Below are 20,658 nucleotides of genomic sequence, written 5' to 3'. Positions count from 1 at the left end.
GCGTAACTAGTATTAAGACATGTTAAAAGTAGAACCAAATGAATTTAATTGTTTGTAACTGTATCAAAGAAAAAAATGTGAACCAGTAATCGGGATATGTTATTACGGATATGATGAGGCATAACATAAAACGAGAATTAAAGTGGAGTTGTTAAAAGGAATGACAGTTAAAAATAATTAAAATAAATACTTATTTACTTCAGAATAATATTTCCAAGAAGGTATTTGATGCAGAGTGTGGTCAAATAAAACTGTGCATATCAAAATTGGCATAGTTAAAAATGTCGTCTTTAATTTGTTATGAACACACAATTCAACAAAATGATTTTCTGTCATATAGAGTGAGAGATATCGGAGATTACAACTACCAATTATCCAAACAATTCTGTCAAAATTGTGAGAAAACTTTTTGCTAGAATCAAACATTGTAACTTATTAAACAAACTAATATAAACGTTATACGGATGAAAGAATACACAATAAAAAAACATAACGCGTCAACAGTCGTCATGTTCATACGAGGTAAGTTTGATCATGTTTAATATGCTGACGATTTTTTCAGTTTACTTATCGTAAGAAAACGTACACATATATCTTTACTAAATGATTTTAGCCCACCTCCGTAGTGTAATGGTCAGTACGCTCGGCTACCGTTCTGGAGGTCCCGGGTTCGATTCCCAAGGGGGGTTAAATAAATATAAGTAATTTTTCACTGTAATATTTATTCAATATTACCATGGACTGGTACCTGAAGCAGAGGGCTGATCACCTTTCCTTCATGTGTAAAACGATCATGATAACACTGCGTTTATAAGACACAGTGCCCTATGCACCATTGGGGTGCGGATAAGAGTTTTAATAATAAAAAAATGATTTTAGTATAGATATATTATATTCATAGACATTGTATATACATGCTTTATTTTAATTTGATCGCATAATAATCGCGATTGCGAAACTCAATTTACTGAAAAATTCTAGGACTCACCGAGAAACGGATTTAAAGACAACCCCTATATATTTACAGTACATGTACTCTCTGATATTATTTGCACAAAAGAAAAATGTAGGAAAAGCCAGACATATTATGTTGCAATCCTTTTATTTCTATTTTGTTTTCTTCTTGCCAACAGAAAATACTTCGTACACGGGTATTCGTCTTCTGGCTGAGGTCTTCGCTATCTTTATTTACTCGTGTCAGACGCTGTGAGCCAGGTCTTGTTGGCTTTATCATACTTCTAAATTATCCTGCTTTCCACGTATATACTGTCAAATAATATAAACATTTTCTGGATTCGAAAATAAATATTGGATTTTATAAAAGAGTCTTTCGTTGTAATATTACATAATAAATAAAACCCTTATCCGCACCCCAATGGTGCATAGGGCATTATGTCGTATAAACACAGTGTTATCTTGATTGTTTACACCTGAAGGAAAGGTGATCAGCCCTCCGCTTCAGGTACCAGTCCATGGTAATATTGAATAAATATTACAGTGAAAAAATCATTTATATTTATTTTACCCCCCTTGGGAATCGAACCCGGGACCTCCAGAACGGTAGCCGAGCGTGCTGACCATTACACTACGGAGGCGGACAAAGATATATTACATAATAAGGTTTCTTTTTTTTTTTAAATATTTATTATTTAAAACCTAAAAGATTTTTTCTAAGAATATTTTTTGTCCGTCATATTTCAATTCAAACTCCAAATAGTGCATTGCATAGATTCGTTTTATTAAATATCATTGAAACAAAGTGAAGAAAAAATACGGATTTTAAAAATAAAATAATAATGGGGCTGGTTTCAAATTAAAATATTTACTTCATGATAAAAACTTAGATTTTTATTTATAACTTTTAAGGTGGCGATTCTATGATTTGATAATTGGACGTGAATCAAGAAACAAATTTCAAGGACGCGTCATGTTTATTTGTCACATTTTGTTACATGAGGGAGAAAAAAGGTAAAACACATAGAGAGGAAGAAACAGAGATATACATTCCAACGCAACTGGAGTGGTTTTAAAGAGAGCGTATAAACAAAGATTTTAAGAATGTTAAATTATCTCAGCTATAGGAGAAAATTTCGCTCACTCCTTTCAAGAACGTCAAAAATCAAAAATTGTGAATTTTGAGTTGGCCATGTTTTCGGAATGCTCAGAAAATGTTTTGTATCCCAGCAAAAGAGGCATATTTTAAACTTAATATTTACCCGCTACAGGGCAGAAAATGTTGTTTTTGCATTTTGATGAAAAGGTATGGTTTAATTATTTTTTTTAAATAAAATAAATATTTTTCAAATGGAGAAAAAACCTTCAGGTTTTACCTAAAAAGATCTGTTGCATAGTAAAAAGTTCAGTAAGTGGCTTCATATTTATTTTTAATACATTGTATTATATTTTCAACTTTAAAAACGTTCTCCTGAAAAATCAAGTTCTTTGATTTATGACGTTCTTGAAATGAGTGAACGATTTGTCACATGCATCGCGTATAAATACAAAATAAGATAACATAGTACTTTTTTTTTTCACTATTGTGAACACTCTCCATTTGTATTTTTTAATATAATTTATATTAATATTTGTTATTTGTTTCAATAACCTATATAAAAAATAATAAAACGAAACATTCATCATTTGGTCATAGAGATAGATGGATATGACGTTACTACAAATGATCTTATCAATAACGATCTCAAGATCTAAATTTCGTCTGACGTTGTCGTTACAAATAGCTAGTAGATGTTAATTTATCCCCCGTCTGCTGGAGTGACTCACGTCAGCCGACGCTAGCGCCGTGTGACGTCACGTCACCCCGGTGTCACGTGACATTTCATGCTTCGTATGATAGCGGACTAATACCCATAACTGTAAGTAAAACTATCCATACTTATGACAGTAATTGATGAAGTAGACAAGAGAATCCTCGGGAAGATTAACAAGGTTTAACAAACTTGTATCTGTTAATATTTTGAGCCCTTGAAATTGATGTCGAGGAAATAGCTCCGGAAGAGGAATTCTACTGATTTGACTATTATTAGGCATATTTATAAATACACAATTGTAAAACTTATTTTATATTAATATATAATTGTAATATATAAAATATCAACAATCATTTAAAATTCAAAATAACAATTAATAACTTTATCAATTGTTTTGAATATTGAAAGCATTAACTTTGTGGATCATATTGATATATTAATATGATCCACAAATTAATTTATGACTGTCACAAATTAAACCCTGAAGAGGGCAACAGGTTGTTGCCGAAACTGGTTGGTTAGTAAAAATGTGAGTGGATCAAAACACAAAGTCTTTTTATTTCTCGAAAAAATATACTTCATTAATTGATTCGGCAGTCACTTTGTGGTAAAATCGATAATTTTTTATAAAAGTCTTACTTAGTTAATACTTCTTTTAAAAATGAAGAAGTGGTATTTACTTAGTAAAACTTTAATTCGAAATAAAAATGATTATGTTGTTTTATGTTTACATTCAAATAATTAATAAGTTTTATTTCATATCAGTATTTCACGGATCTCAATTTGATTGATAAAAACGTAAAAATAGATTCTCCTTATATATTTTTAATTCTTTTAATAAAAAAAAAACTATTTATAAAAAATCTCCAATGAAAATGTAAAAAGATTTAATTTTTTGTCTTAATCCTTTGTCATAAATACTGACCAATTATTTTTAATCTGAATTTAGTATTCTAATAAAGTAACATTATATTTATCTTTTTGAGTATAGGTAAAGGTTGCATAAAGTGAGTAAGCGGCGTGTTATGAAGTTGTTCGCAATGATGTTATTGTGTGCTTTGATCTCCATCGCCCTGTTGGCTTCTCATAAGGAACTCTGCATATTGTGCAACACCAAGCGAATTTCTACTTAATTTTATACCGAGAAAACTGCTGATTAGGTTGTATCATTGTAGAAACTGCAAGAAAAGTGTAAAGTTAAACTGGAAAACAGCAAAACACTCGTTATGAAACTCAGTAAACACCTTGCTTGTTAGAGTTTCCTGAGAAAGGACAAAGTGAAAAAAATATGTATTGCAGTTTTTAATGGCTGCTTTTTTTTATTTCAGGTATTGAGTTGAGAATTTAAAAGACGTTTTATTAAAAGTTTTAACTAGATTAAGCTCATGTTTGCTTACATTTTCAAAGGTTTATTGTTACTTTTTTAAACAAAATAATGTAACTCCATTATTCATTGTGAATGTAAATGAAGGTTATTTTTATTATTAATATTTTCGTTCATTTTATTTATCTATTGGTATTAGTTTTTGTAATTACCTGTTGATAAAAGCATATTTAGTTTTCAAAAATAGTAGTGTAAAATGAAATAAAACTCAATTAGTCGTATAATACTAGTTTTTAATCAAAATCAATAAATAATATAATAATAATTGTATATTTTTTAAAGATTTTTATAATTTTATGCTAAAAATTCACATTTGTAAAATTTCCAATATACTATAAGTACTAAAGATTTTTAGGCACCGATAGTTTAAAAACAAACTACATGTTATGTCTTCTCCTTATCTCAGTGGTTTTATTAGCTATTTGTTAATTTTCACGAGTCATGTATTGCATTGAATCCCAATGTGGACGATATCGCCCCCTTGTAGGTTATTAAAGTAATTTGGGGCACTCAATAGATAAAAGTCACAATAAAAGTCAGGTACCTTTGGTATTATGTATTAATTTTACTTGTTTGACGTTCAAAACTTTGATAATAATACCAAGTGGAATATAAACGCATAAAAATTAGTATTATTGATTTTGTAAAATTCACCCCGCGTCAAGCTTTGAACTCATCACTCTTATTCACTTCTACCACTATCCAAAATATTTTATTTGTTCATCCTTGTTAGTTAATATATTCGTATATCGAGAGGACCACCTTATTTGAAAATTAGTAGTGTGTAATGAACTTGTATTTTACATATGTATTTAAAATTTATCCATGTAGGTATTCGTAGCGAAATAGTATTTTTTTTGATAATGAAGTCCATTATCAAGATAAAGATTTGTATTGTTATGGTGGTGTTCTTAATTGCGTTTAATTATGATGAACAGGAGCCTCATACACAAGCCAAATGTTAATTTTGATACAGCAACATCGCTTTCCGATCAGAATCGGCAAAATAACAGCACATTGCTTGATGGAAGGAATACACAATATATGTATATAAGGAAGAGAAACGTGTTCCAATCGTTTTCAGAAATCTAGAGTTTAATTAAGGCGTTTAATTAACTGAGATTTAGCAGGGAGTAGAGAAATTCAGGTAAGGATAAACAAAGCAATGAACTAATTTATACGTTTTCCATACCTTACTATTTATATACCATCTCCTAGCAATACAGCAAAACCTTACAAGATCCGTTTTCTAATTATCATTTGAAAATGGTTGAGATTTTCATCTCAAGGAGACGCTTCCTAACTAGTCAAAGTAATTTATTGCATGTAACGAGAATTTCTAAGAATTTTAACCACTCTGAAGTATTCCAAGTATTGAAGTCGCATCGGATAACGTCGTTGAAATTCTTAATTTTCCGTAAAAAACCAATATTTAATTGAACGGAAAATGTATTTTATAAAATGTTAATATTTAATTTAAAATAATATTTATTAAAATTCATTAACTTTCCTTACCCTAATTACTTAAATTATGCAAGCTTTGAAGGGGGGAAGTTAAAGGTCTCGTATTTCTTAAAATCTAATGTGACACGTGTTTTGAAAAATTCTGCAACATTGTGTAGTTACAAAGAGTCTCTGCTTAATGAAAACTTTCTTTAATCCAACATAGATGGCTGTTGTGAACTCATATGTACTTTGCGACGAGATTGATCGATATATCTAAGAGTTGCAAAAATTTGTGTAGTAAGGTTGTCAATCATGGGTAGAATTGGTGAATGTTGCACGTGTGCAAAGTGATTACTTATCCAGCCAATGACAGGTAATAATCCCAGTAAATACCCTGACTTTCATTTTCTTCTTCATGAAAGAGAATGAGTTGAGATGTCAAAAGAAATCACTATCCAGTGTTTGATAATTATATGGAATGCATCAAAACACGTGTTATAATAGATTTTTAGAAAAACTAGTAGTTATCAAACAAAACTTAAAATGAGAGTAATAAAAAAAAGTAAGATAAATTCGATCGATAAAATGTTGCTCTAAAAATCCGCATCCAAAATACCCGGAATTTTGACACACATAATTGAACAGTTTTTGCAATTGTAATTATGATTTACATTCATAGATTTATGTAAGAAAATATGTATAATTATGGCGAATTAAGAATAAATAATAATATTTTCATATAATTTTCAGGCCATGGTTGCATTTGTTTCCGAATGACCAAATACATGTTATATTAATTCACGTCAGTAATTATACCTTGCAATGAATTTGCAATGCCATTTCTAACATTATAATATTATAAATAAATACATTTGGACAGAGTGTAACAAAAATGGAATAAATAAACGGTATGTATTTCGTCCGCCTCCGTAGTGTAATGGTCAGCAAGCTCGGCTACCGTTCTGGAGGTCCTGGATTCGATTCCCAGGGGGGGGTAAAATAAATATAAGTGATTTTTTCGCTGTAATATTTCTTTAATATTACCCTGGACTGGTACCTGAAGCGGAGGGCTGATCACCTTTCCTTCATGTGTAAACGATCAAGTTAACACAGCGTTTATATGAAGCAGTGCCCTATGCACCATTTGGTGCGGATAAGGGTTTTAAAAAAAAATGTATTTCTGAGATTCTTTTTACTTTGCCGATGTTAAATGATGCATCGTGATTTGCGTACAGGAAAACCACTCTATAAAAGACTTTATCAATAACTAGAAGCTTTTTTATCTAAAAGATATATTGATATATATATCTCAAAGAAAAAAATGGTTGCAGGGTATTTTAATGTATTGTAATGTGATAAACTCATAGTTTTATATTTGAAGGGAATGTATCTGAGTTATTCTAATTTCTTCTCATGTAGTATAAATATATACATACATATATACTGCAATGTTTCCTCTCCATTTTATTGACTATGGAGGAGTTATTTTCTATACTCTGAAGTTTTTACTCAACTTATCTCTATCTTATCAAATATATACCATTCTTAAATTTAATAAATCTGAAACATAGCTATGCCTTTCAAGTTTGCGTCGCAATTGATTTGTAAGGTGTGTTTTGCACCATAAAGTGCAGATAGAGATGACATAAAGTTTTGCACATGTTATTCCTTTCACAAGTCTTGTTATCACTAACTCGTTTGTCATACACCCTGTATATAAAAAATAGTATTATTTACAGTTGCTGTAACATTGAATTCTATTAAATAAAACAACGATAATTATTTAATGCTTATTGCATTTAAGCATACAAAATAACAATCAAGAAATAAATTGTATTATAATTTCCAAATCTTTAATAAATGTTTTCATTATTCGTTATTTTAAACATGTATGGATTTACGTTTTATAATTGATTTAAACAAAAAAATGTCAGCTTAAATTCAGTATTTTTCAATTTATTAAATATCAAGTATAAGTTTTACCAATATTGCGAAAATAATCTCTAAGGTAATAATTACAAACATATATCGTAGTCGTACAGGAGAAAGTGACCAACTAACAAAACGTAAAATGTTCAGGAGGGCCTTTTAAGTCACTTTTGCTTGACAACAAAATAAACATCAAAACAGTTAGTTATTTTTAACAATTCACTATATTAAACTTCCCAGTTTAAAATCCTTTGGAAAATTTTTCAGGTTAATATTAAGTTAGTAAGATATCAAATAGTAAATGATCACGTTTTTGTAAAAAATGCACTTGGTCACTTTCTCCTGTATGACTACGATATGTTCATTGAATTCCTGAAAATGCTCCACTTTTTAATAAGACGTTACTTTTTATTATTTACTGCACATTTATAGGGTCATAAAAAAGTAATTGCTCTCAAAATTGATTACATTAAATGTGTCATAAAGTTTTCAATCATTATAAGTTAGATTCACAGTCGATGTTCAACGCTTAATGATGCATTTAAAATAAAATACCGGTTTAAGTGTTACAGTTTAAGTACTAAACGATTTTATTTTTTGTTTTAAAGTAGATCAACTTGACACAAACTGTTTTTTTTTAACTTCGAGAAACATATTTATTTATATATGTGCGGATATTGTTAGGTATGTACGTGTGAAGATATGTTCACAAATATCAACAATTTTAAGGAGAATTCTTTATAAATAAAAACTTAAATGTTCGTTTGTTCAAAATATTGAATCGCCTTAAGTAATTCACTAATTGTTTTAAATTTTTGACACAACGTGCATTCCACTACGTGTGTATTTTTTTGTAAACGTGTGATAGGTTGAAACATTTTTTTAAGATAGTATTTTCATGGCTATGGCAGCGCCATATATTGAACGTAACAATGACATACGTGTTACTTAATATTGATCAAAGCGGAGAGCGTGCTTTTTGACAATTAAAATATCGTTTTAACACAAGCATTATCAAATTAAACATATAAGAAGTGTGTGCTTACTTTATTCTTTCATTTCCATCTATCCAAATTGAGCTTTAGTAACACATGAATGTGTACAGCTAGCTTTATAATAAAATTGATTTTTTCCAATGGTTATTCGTTTATTTTTTGACATCTCATCAAAGATGAAGAAGAATATGGAAGTCTGGGCATTTACGGGGCTGACGACCGTCATCGGCTGGTTTAAGTGATCACTTTACACACGTGTAACATTCACCAATTCTACCCATTATTGACAACCACACTACTCAAATTCTTGGAAGTTCTTTATATATGAACCAATTTAGAAACCTTGTTCTTGAGTCACTAGAACTTCACTAGAGACATCTATTGGTGAGATGTAAAGAAGCTTTTTACTAAGCAGAAATTCTTATATTAGTATGTGAGGACCAAATCCTGGATTATAATCACACACATGAGAAACGCCAGGAAATACCATTTTCATTTTTATTATTTAAGCTTATAATTTGACCAGATAATTTATTTACAACATTTTAATAATATGAAAATAACTCCTGTAATTGGAGATAATCCAGATTTTGTGAACAAGTATTTGGACACACTCAAAATGTTGTTATTCGTTTAATTGAAAAGTATTTGATTTCTAAATAAATATTTGTATCACTTCATAAATTTGCTTGAATTTTGCTGTTGTGATTGTATTTAGTTCTATTACTTTAAGTTATTTAAAAAAAGAATCGGTTGCTTCAGTCTATTACACAAATTTTTACTCTATTTTTGGAATGCGTGCCTACGCACAATTCAAGTATTAGATAATACTTATTTCATTACCCGGGCATAGAAAAAAACTCTCACAAATGAAGTAATTTCCACACGATAGTGATGTTTTTTGCAAGCATTGAACCATCTACAATTACCAATAACTAACTCCAGCCATAAAGATTACATCTTGGTTTTCTAATTTCCGTGAATGGGTCTGCAATGTGCATCAGACTTCATTACGTAAAGCGAGCGAAGAAGAGAGCTGGGAAAATAGTATTTATTACTTCATCGGTAAGGACTATTATTATTTGAATTAGATTCTTGAATTTATTTTATCTCGCTGAAATAAAAATGTTAAGTCCGGTAAATAGAATTAGATAAAAGTAGTCTCAATAACGGTTTTTGAGAAAGAAGAATATAAATAGTTTACAACTAGGGACTTTTAAATAAAAATTTTAATACAGTATAACTTTACTGACGAAATTATTTTTTAAGCCACATTTTGCTCAATCCATTCTTATTTATCGATATCTTAACATGGACGAGAAAAAATGGGGATATTAAAAGGTTATTCATAGAGCTTACCAGTTCATTGATTGGGCTTAGTAGTAAAACTGTGTAATGTGCGTCATTTTACTCATTTTTGACAAACATGTTTTAAAACTTAGTAGTATACATATCACTCACTCCTTTTAAGAACGTCATAAATCAAAAAACTTAATTTTTCAGGAGAATGTTTTTAAAGTTGAAAAATATAATACAATGTATTAAAAATAAATATCAAGCCACTTATTAAACGTTTTACTGTGCAACAGATCTTTTTAGGTAAAACCTGAAGGTTTTTTCTCCATTTGAAAAATATTTAGTATATTTGGAAAAATGATTATACAATACCTTTTCTTCAAAATGCAAAAACAACACTTTCTGCCCTGTAGCGGGTAAATATTGAGTTAAAAATATGCCTCTTTTGCTGGAATATAGTACATTTTCTGGGCATTCCGAAAACATGCACAACTGAAATTTGACGATTTTTGATTTATGACGTTCTTATAAGGAGTGAGCAATATATGTTGCTAGCAAGAGAAATACTTCAAGCGTCATTTATGGTTTAATCTTAATTTCAAATGTGAACAAAAGATGTCGAACTTAAAATATTAAAATATAAAAAATATAGTACTGTCCTATAAAATCCTAAATTTCATTTGAATAAAACAAGGTCTATAACTTATGTCATTGGTTTATTTGTATATAAAAAGTAATGGTAGTCGCTCACAAATGCAATTTATGGTTTCTTTTCAAATATGTTGAACACATAGACAAAATATTGAAACGAGCAGTTGTAGCATTTACCATCATGTACGCGAAGCGACCAGAGTTGGCATAAAGTCAGTATTTGCATAATCACATCCACTGTAAATGGGGTGTTTAAAACTTACGACGTGTTCTAGGATTGTTGCCCGGATATACGGAAATATGATACATATATCGTTATTTTTTTATGCAAGCAATAGTATTTAAGGTTCGATTGTTCATATTTTCGTCGCTTTTGTCTACCTTAATTTGTGGTAGTACGAAAATGTTTTTTTAGTAGTATGTACATTATAAGAATATTAACAAATAATAATATTGATAAAAAGTATCCAAAAGGAATATAATATCTAATAATAATAAATAAATAAAAAATAACATCTAGGCTCAGGAAAACGATATAAACGAACATAGTTGCAAGGTTTGTAATGTTTTTGGCCTATGGGCATAACCTGACTAGCATTAAAATCTTTGAGTCAAGGTAACATTAAATACTTTATCTTTAAAAATATCTTATATTGAAATTAACATTACTCTAACTTTAATTCGAATTTTATTCACCGTGTAAGAAAGGGTTAAAAGATTCTAATTATTGATAAAATTATGATTTATTGTCTTTTTTTATAATTATTTTTATGAAAATGGCTTAACCCATTCTGAGGGAGTGTTTTATAAAAATTTGACACGCTGTGGGTAGGTTCCTAAAATATAAATGATTGGTACAACCAAGAAGTACCCTTTATAAGATGTGTAGGTATTTTCTTGCATTTTTTTAACTAGAATATAAATATCAGCAGTAACCGGTAGTTCATAGTTATGATCGCTAGTATCTGATGCTCGAATTGAAGTTTTGACTAAATTAACCAGCCATAGTACAATTTTTTCCAAGAATATTTAGGAATATTAAAGGTATTTTACTGTAGTCTGCTGTTGTGTCATACTTATTCATTGACACATAGTTAATTTTTTCTATACTATATTTGAAAGATAATATTGTTATTTTCTATAATTTACTAACCCGAATTTTAATTGAATTAATTTTTAATAAACAATTAATTAATCATAATTTATCGCCTGATTCTATATTTCAACCACATAAATAAAATAAAAACATAAATACTTACAAGGTTATGTAGATGTTGGTCCAAAATACTGCATCTAAAACAAAAACAAAAACACTTTGTTAAAATACAATTTCAATTCGTTGAATATATGTAAATTGTTTAATTTCTCATACCTAGTTATATTAAAAATTTTAAGCTATTTTTTGTATAAATCAATCATCTCTTATTCCCAGACCGTACCCAATGATGAATAAGGCACTGAACTGGATCGATGCTACGTTAATTTGATCGTATTCCAAAATAAAAAATAAAAAAAGATACATACAATACACATGAATTATTACGGTTTTCAATTATTACGTTAATCGATTTATTTTTTCCTCAAGTTAAGTACCAGTTTCTTCAAATCGAATTGTATACCTTCTTGTAAGTATTTTCTTAAAGGGCCTGTGAACGAGAAACATTTTCTGAGCAATATATTGCCGGCAAGCATAGGCTAAAATTTTTCGTCAATATAGCAGTATTGCCCGGTACTATTGCCTCACTATTGCATTATAGCCGTGTGTCGCCGGGTACTGGTGCCATATTGTCCACGATAACGCGCGGTACGTGAAAATACGTGGCAACTCTTCGACAATATTGTATTCCTTTTCTGCTCTCTCGTAAACACGTGTCCTTGGGGATTGAAAAGTAATTTATTTATCAATATATCCTTAAACCGAAATCGAACTCTGTCAATCATGTAAAAATGTGAAAAGAAAATTATCTTGATAATTTTTTTTGTAAATTTAAACACATTATCACGAGTCGTTGTGTGTTCAGGTGGTGGCAGATTTTCAGCAAAATATTGCTAGTTCTTTCCTAATAAGAAAATAATGAAATGCTGAGTTAAGCATTATGGAAAAAATTAAGAAAGTTGCGTTGAGATGGTTTGGACATGTGGAACGTATAAGTGAGGAAAGAACGGTTTAAACAATTTATGAGTCAAATGTAGTTGGAAAAAGAAGCAGACGAAGACCGAGGAAAACTTGGCACAATCAGGCTTGAAATCAAATACTTGAAAGCGACCGGGTCAGGAGTCGTAATAATCGTCTGGTATGTATGTGGAGATGTATGAATGTGGAAGAGGCGAACGTTTGCAAAGACAGAGTGGTGTGGCGTTCGATTCTCTCTGCCTACCCCTGCGGGGAAGCAACGTGATGGTTAGTTAGTTAGATGCTAATTCTTTGACTTTGGTTTATTTTATATTGAAGTTACTCGTACTAGGAGTGAGTAAGCAAGTGAGACCATTCTAGAATGACGCTTGCCAGACTGCGGCACGGTTGCGGGATATTGTTTTTTTCTTTTCTTTTGTATTAACATAAATTGTATACATTTATTTAAATAACAATTTTAATCATTTTTTTTTGCAGAGACCCACCAAGCCACCTCGTGTCACACCACTATGTTCTCACCACTATGTCAACCACATACATACATTCCTTCCCTTATTTTTTTGTGAACTGTCATATGTAGCTGAGAAGGTGTGCATAATAATCGAACATACAATGTGTTTGAATCAAAATCTGGGCAGGGAAAAAGTAGCAACTTGCTGCCCATTGACTAACATTCCTGGGGCACATATTGTGCATGTGATGCCGAAAGTTTTGCTAGTTAGTTGCTTCGCAATATTTCCCTAAATTTTGCTCGTTTGCATTCCCCTTAAGACAAAAGCTATTAGCGCTTTGTGTTAAAAATGATAAATCTTAGTTATTTTCCGGATTGCGAAGGAAAGTATAGTAAACACATGTTAAAGTGCTCGTTTTTAAATTATGCCCTGGATGCGGATTAAAGCGGAACGAGTTATCTAATGTATTTGGGTCCTCCGTTCTGAAAACGTTGGGAAAATAATTCGAATGTGTTAATACCGAGAATATTAAAAGCAAAAAGCCATAACAGTTAACGAAAATATGCGATGACTTGTTAAATGAATTTTTAAACAACACTTTATAACAATTACACACATATTTTAACGTCCACACATTTATTTTTCATACTGAAAATTTACCAAAAAATATGTTTATTACAAACATTATTTATTTACAAAAAATCCTTTTACCTCTTATACACATTCAACTGTTTTCGTTATTAAAAATAGTGGGTAACCCGGTTTATCGTTTATCCCCGTTGTCGTTAAATCCCAGTTCTGTCAGGGTATGAGGTTGAATTATTATATTTGTCACTACTTTTTAATAAAAAAAATATTGTTTACGCAAACATGTGTACTTTTTTGGTAAGTCAAGCAGCCCGTTATTAAAATAGGAATAAAAATTATAAGCTTGAACCTAGAAGCTGTGACTTGAGTCCGCAATATTATCTCTAATACTACTAGTCAGAAGCCTTAGGTTTGACACTTACTCAGTCAAAATATGATTTTAATAAAACAAATCCTTTTTTAGGTTCTATTAAAATAAAATAATGATAATTTCAATATTTACCATGTATTAAAAAAACAATGAAGAGGTTCAATTATATTGTATAACGTATTTTTATAACTTTCCAAAAAAATGTGTTTTGTAGATTTTAATTTATAAAGTATTAATTCATAAAAATCGATATGGCCTTTTTTTGAATAAACGATTTATCTTTTAAAAGGGGAAAAATATTTTTAAACGATTTCATTTTTTGTAGTTAACGAGATATTTACTCGTATAATACTACAGAATTCTTTATAATTTGACTTTAAATATTATTTATATGGACGGATGAGGTAAAATTATATTTTCATACTGGTACATTTTTGCTACCAAACTTCGATGTTGATATAATATAATTATGAGTATTTGAATATTGGAAATACACATAAGCATATTTTTCTATCCCAAAATTGGTATTCGTACCTACTTGGATGATACATGTACCTAGGTTATGTATAAAAACTGTTTCTTTTATGTAAATAAATATTCACGTTTTCTTTCATATGCAAACATTTCAAAGTAATATTGTACGATGCTTTTATTAACTTATGGTCTCCCTTCTGTCCTTTCCTCTGAGAAAGAGTATTGGAAGAGACAAATTTACATGTTAAGGTTTCTCTTTCCATATATTACTTTGGTGAAATGTTAGAAATGTGTAATGTGAATGTTTTATGAATAATATCAGTAGGTACATCAAACACAGCTTGTGGGCTTAACATCACAGAGGAAAATACGACAAAACCAACAAAAAATAGTTTTTTTACTTGAAAAATAAAGTAGATAAGTACCCATATAGAAAAAGATTATATGAATATTTATTATTAAAAAATATTTGTTTAATTTATTTATTCAACAAATATTTAAGTAATTTTTAATGATTATACTAGCTTTCCTTTTTTATAGTTTATTTGAAGAAAAACAAATGTAAATATATATATATTTTTCCTCAACATCTTTTATCTCCTAAAGTTATTCACCAATTGCTTTAAAATTAATACAACGTTGCATTAGAATTCGCGCTTTTATATACACTCATGACAGCTGAAAATTGTTTTAAAAACACCTTTTTACTAGAATGGCAATGTCATCTGTTGAACGTAACAGAACACACGCAATACTAAACAATGTTGATAGCAGACAGTGTGGTTCTTGATAGCTGCGGTCATTTTGAATGTTAATGATTATATTGATGTTTTATGTATAAATTTTATTTATTTTTATAGCTTCTTCACAAATAAACATTGTGAAATTATAAACGTGTGCTGTCTATTTTCTTTTTTCCATTTAAATAGACAAAGCCATTGCAATGTATGTCCGGGTGCAGCTGGTTTCTCATAAAAACAATTAAAAATATTTTAACTTCATATTGTACACATACAATTCGCGTTCATTTTTAATTACTGTCATTCGTAAATAATTGAACTATTTTCTGGTAATTTTTTTCTAATTGCATAATTAGAAAATACACATGTTTTAAAATAATTTTCCTTTATCATGGTCTATTTAAAATCGAATCTATGACCAATATGTTTAGCAATTAGATAAGGCGAATAACTACTCCATTTTTGCTACTCTCAACGCTTTCAAAAGTGATTGATCTGGTATTGACAGCTCCAAGGCCTATTGTGCTTGAAGTGTTATATCTAGTTGTGATTATCAATGAGGAAGGCTTGAACAATGGATACAATTATGAACAGACAAGGTGACTAGGTACTGTACTTAGCATCAAATTTTCAGTCATTTGTTTTAATTTAACTAGCGTAGGTAGGTAATTTCATCAGTAATGTACGTAGGTACTCTACGTATGTAATATACATGAAGATTGCTCACCATTATAAGGAATTATAACGAAATTATGTTGTTTAATAAAATTTAAGGGTTGCTTTAAATATTCGTTCTTTGTTAATTGAAATATATTTTTTTTATATCAGGAAGAAAAAAAGATTGTAAAAAAATAGAATCACGTTTGAAATTATGTACTACGATTTACTTGTAATAACGATTAACGGAATTTAAGCCTATAAATAATTAATGTTGATGAATTGCGATAATTTAAATTATTTTCTAATTTTTTATTCTTTCTTGGCTACCGTTCTGGAGGTCCCGGGTTCGATTCCCAGGGGGGGTAAAATAAAAATGAGTGATTTTTTCACAGTAACATTTATTCAATATTATCCTGGACTGGTACCTGAAGCGGAGGGCTGATCACCTTTCCTTCATGTGTAAACGATCAAGATAACTCTGCGTTTATATGACGCAGTGCCCTATGCACCATTGGGGTGCGGATAAGGGTTTTATTTTTTTTTTTCTAAAATACTGCTAGAAATTTTAAAGATATACACCGCAATTTCATGTTCATGTGTCTTTGTCATTTGTTCTATCGGAAGATATTTTTATTTGAAAATCAAAAGAACTCACTACGAAATTAATGAGTATTATGAAATTGTTGAATGATATTCTTCTTCTTCTGTGTTAAGATGTCAAAAAAGTAAAAATAAGTCCTAAGTTGAGAAAATTTAGATTTTAGGGTAAGTATTTGAATATACTCAAAATGTATTGGTTGTTTTATTACATCACATAGAAATCATAATATTGGTAGAAGGCTACCGTCCTGACTTTGAATTGAAGGTAACTGGGTTGGAATAGGAGTTCAGAAGGTGTTTCAGATAGGTAACATAATTTTTTTTTTACGTTGTTGCGTTATACTGTGCATTATTAATATTATTAAAAAAAATCAACATGCATACCTACAGTGTGTTACGTTTTGATGTATTTTATTAATAGTATTTTTATTGACGTTTCTACTACTTTATTACTATGAAACATTAAGACCGTTACACATAGGAGATCATTCGTTAAGGATATTATTTTCTGTAAGTGATTTAATCACTCACTAAAAGAATATTGAGTGCTTAATTTTCTTACAAGAAATTTTTATGCCATAAATAATCGGTAACGCCCTGTCAGCGTTCTTGAAAATAAAATTTTATGAGTTAAAAATCCCCATGAGAAAAATAATGTAAGTCATAAAAAAAAGCATTTTAGAATGTATCCATGACTGTTGTAGAACTTTGGAATATTTATCAATATCGATCTTGGTAACAGTTTTTATTTTTTTCAAGTTTAATAGCTTTTTGAAAATTACATCTAACACAAAGTTGTTGATTTTGCCTCTGGCCATAGAGTTACAAGGCCGCTGTTTTGAAAAACAATAATGAATTATTTTTTATTTAAAATAACCTTGATTCAGTTACGTGCACCTTTGTGGGAAATAATTTATTATAATATATAGAATTTTAATATTACAAAGTCACATTATTCACATGTATAATGATGCATAATATTAATTAATCTGTCATAAATCACAATACCTGCAATTTGATTACTATCGTATTTTGAGTGATTAATAAAATGCACTCAAGTATTGCTACATGCTTTGCAATGAGAATTTAATAACTTAAACTGAAAATTTTCGCTGGTATATAATAATAATTAATTAAATCTAATGTGACAAGTTTTTCGATTCATTCAGTATCGTTTTCATAAGCCGTTTGTGAAATTTAGCCGAAATTAGAGGTAGTACCTCCGTATTTTTAATTGAGTAGGTTTTTTTCAGTGAGAACATGGACATGGCAGTTAAGTTTAAGACATAGTCATATTGGTATTCATTTTTATTCAAAATGTTAAAGTTTTCGAACTTAAGAATTAAAACAACGTTATTTTTATGATTTCAAGTGTAATTTTTATGAACATAGTTGTTAGAAAACAATAAAAAATAATTTTAAACGTATTTTTGTATGTATCAAAATTATTTTAAATATTCTTAAAATCACAACAATAACACAACTTTCTTTTAAACCACTTTTTTCAAAAATATTTTTAAACATTTTTAAGATATTATTAAATTTATTAAACATTAATTCACAATGGTTGGCTAATAGCCAAACTCTGGAAGTAATTAGCACCTGAAGATGAAAATGATTATTTTGGAGTTATTATTTTACTCATAAAAGATCAAATTTGACGAATAAATTAAAACCGTAATTTCCTCTTTTACTTGTTGTTTTTTTAATATTTATTTTACTTTTGCCTGGTTGTTCTCAGAACTGAATTAATACTTTTAAAAAATCACTGACAAAAAACAAATGTCTGGGATTTTCTGGGTTTCAATGAGTTCATGTGATAGAATTTCCCAAATAACAATGTCATTTTATCATTCATTGAATATTTGTTATCGTCGAAAATCAGACACTGTTGGTATCGAAAAAAAATTGAAAATAAGCAGCCATTTAATGTATTTTATTCTATTTATTTCAGTAATTTCAATTGAAAACAACTGTTAGTCGATTAATAATATAAGACGACAAAAAGGAAAAGAATCCTCGAAACAACTGTTGATATTAATAATGCAAAAATAAAATATGAAATGATATTACAGAACTGAATTAAATTACACATTTTTTAAGTAATATTATTTTTGATACCTGACTAGATTAATATTGAGGTATTGATTATAATTATGTTCAATTTAATCGAGGGTATTTTTATATGAGTTGAACGCTAGTGCTCGAAGTATAATAAAATAACTATGTCATATTTCCTATTTTTATTTTATTTGACCGATGGCCTTGTTTCTTCGTTACCTACATCATCAGATCTATAACCACCGGTCTGATGATGTAGGTATAAGTAAATAAAAGCTTGGTGTTTTTTTACTTAAGGAATTGTATTAAACGTAGATTGAAAATATACTGAATTATTAATAAATATTTTTCCTCATTCACTTTTTGAATTCTTAAATTATATTATTAAACAATAATATATCTAGTGTGATGTTTTAAGTAAACAAATACGTCTTGTTCCGACACAATTGTTTCTATAGACAAGTATGTATGTATCTAGAAAAAAAGTATAATAAGTACATATGTATTATACATATATGGGCAACCACATTTACCCCAATTTCATTGAAATCATTTATATTTCCAATAATGGGGTTTTATATTAAGGTTATATTATTATGTAAGTTCTGTTTTGTACAAGCTTGTGGTTTGACGTTATTTCAACATAGGCGAACCTTTTAAGGATTTGTTCTTGAGTTATTCTCAGTATTCAATATTCTTTATAAAATTGTGAGAAATATGCTTACGTTCATTAAGAGGAGAGTTTTAAAATGTATTAATTCTCCTTACTTACTTTGTTAGTATTGAAATAATTATTAAAATTTCATAATGTGATTTTTACAATATGTGTGTATTTATATAAAATTTATGTAGATATACATGTAATGATTAATTTTAAAAAATTAGCATTGAGACTTGAAATTCTTCTATTTGAAATAGGTACTACCTTTATGCAATTTAAAACCAATAATTACGTCAATTCAATTCAGTACCCTATGCACTATGAGTAAGGGTAAGGCTAGGTAAAAATAATTACTTAAATTTACGTTGTAATCAATTATAATGAAACGTAAATTGTGATTTTGTGAATACGGTTTATCTTATAAAACTAAGTAATGTTTATTTGAAATACTGAGTAAAATTATTAATGTTTCGTGATTTAGTCGCACGCATTCACGCATTATTGCGTACTACCATTTGGTCAGAAAATGTCCCAACAATCGATGATTTAGTTCGATATCAATATATATTATTTCGGAATCAATACAACCAGAACCATTTAATTTTGTTCAATAATTTTGATTGTGAAATGTATTTTGCTTCTCATTTCCGTTTACGCACTTGAAGATTTACGAACAGCGGTTTACACAATGAAATATTTATTTTTAAAGATAAAATTAATTCTTTTGGAGAACTTTTAAAAGGAAACTTATTTCAAATTAAACGAAACCAATATAAAAACACAATTTTTAAGGTCCTTACTTTATTATCCGAATATGAATTATGATTTTCCCGTGTTTTTAAATCGTCGTAATTTTATGTGAATCTTATTAATAATATATAAAGCATTTTTACAAAGCTTACTTTTTATTCTTTTGTATCATTAAGTTGTAGATATGGCATCCGAATGTTTTTACTTTTATACACATTTTTACTTTTAAGTCCAAAAATGTTAAATGATTTTAATGGACATTATTACAGGAATATTTTTTTTTTCATTTAAAATTTCGAAGATGTTTATATAAACGTTTTTAAATATTTTTAAGTTACATAGTAGTACTTTCTTAATCGTTTCTTGATTATACCGTTTTGGTTTGTGTACATAAAATATTTAATTTCCATAAAATGAAAAAAAAAACTGTACTGATTTTTCGAGAATTAAAACAAGCATTGAACTTAACTAAAAAAACTAACTAACCATCACGCCGCTTCCCCGCAGGGGAAGGCAGAGAGAATACAGCGCCACACCACTCTGTCCTTGCAAACATTCTTCGCCTCTTCCACGTTCATGCATCTCCTCATACATACCCGCCGATTGTTACGACTCTTAACCTGACCACTTTCAAGTATTTGGCATACCTGATCGTGCCATGTTTTTCTCGGTCTTCCTCTGCTTCTTTTCCCACTAACA

General features: G+C 29.2%; 1 protein-coding gene across 1 annotated transcript in view; it reads right to left on the bottom strand.

Moving 5' to 3' along the window:
- The window catches only part of LOC148300107 (uncharacterized), a 66,998-nt gene that overhangs the window by 40,532 nt on the left and 5,808 nt on the right, over positions 1–20,658 (bottom strand). Inside the window, exon 2 of the mRNA XM_088275246.1 lies at positions 11,729–11,762. The gene's annotated coding sequence lies outside the window, so the exon portion shown is untranslated. The remainder of the gene's footprint in view (positions 1–11,728; positions 11,763–20,658) is intronic.

Source organism: Brachycentrus maculatus, unplaced genomic scaffold (genome assembly GCF_059751285.1).
Source record: "Brachycentrus maculatus isolate JH-2025_06_01 unplaced genomic scaffold, ASM5975128v1 h1tg000832l, whole genome shotgun sequence".
In the NCBI taxonomy this organism is placed as follows: Eukaryota; Metazoa; Arthropoda; class Insecta; order Trichoptera; family Brachycentridae; genus Brachycentrus; species Brachycentrus maculatus.
The sequence above is the reverse complement of the archived record's forward strand: the minus strand, read 5'-3'. Positions and strand labels throughout refer to the sequence as shown.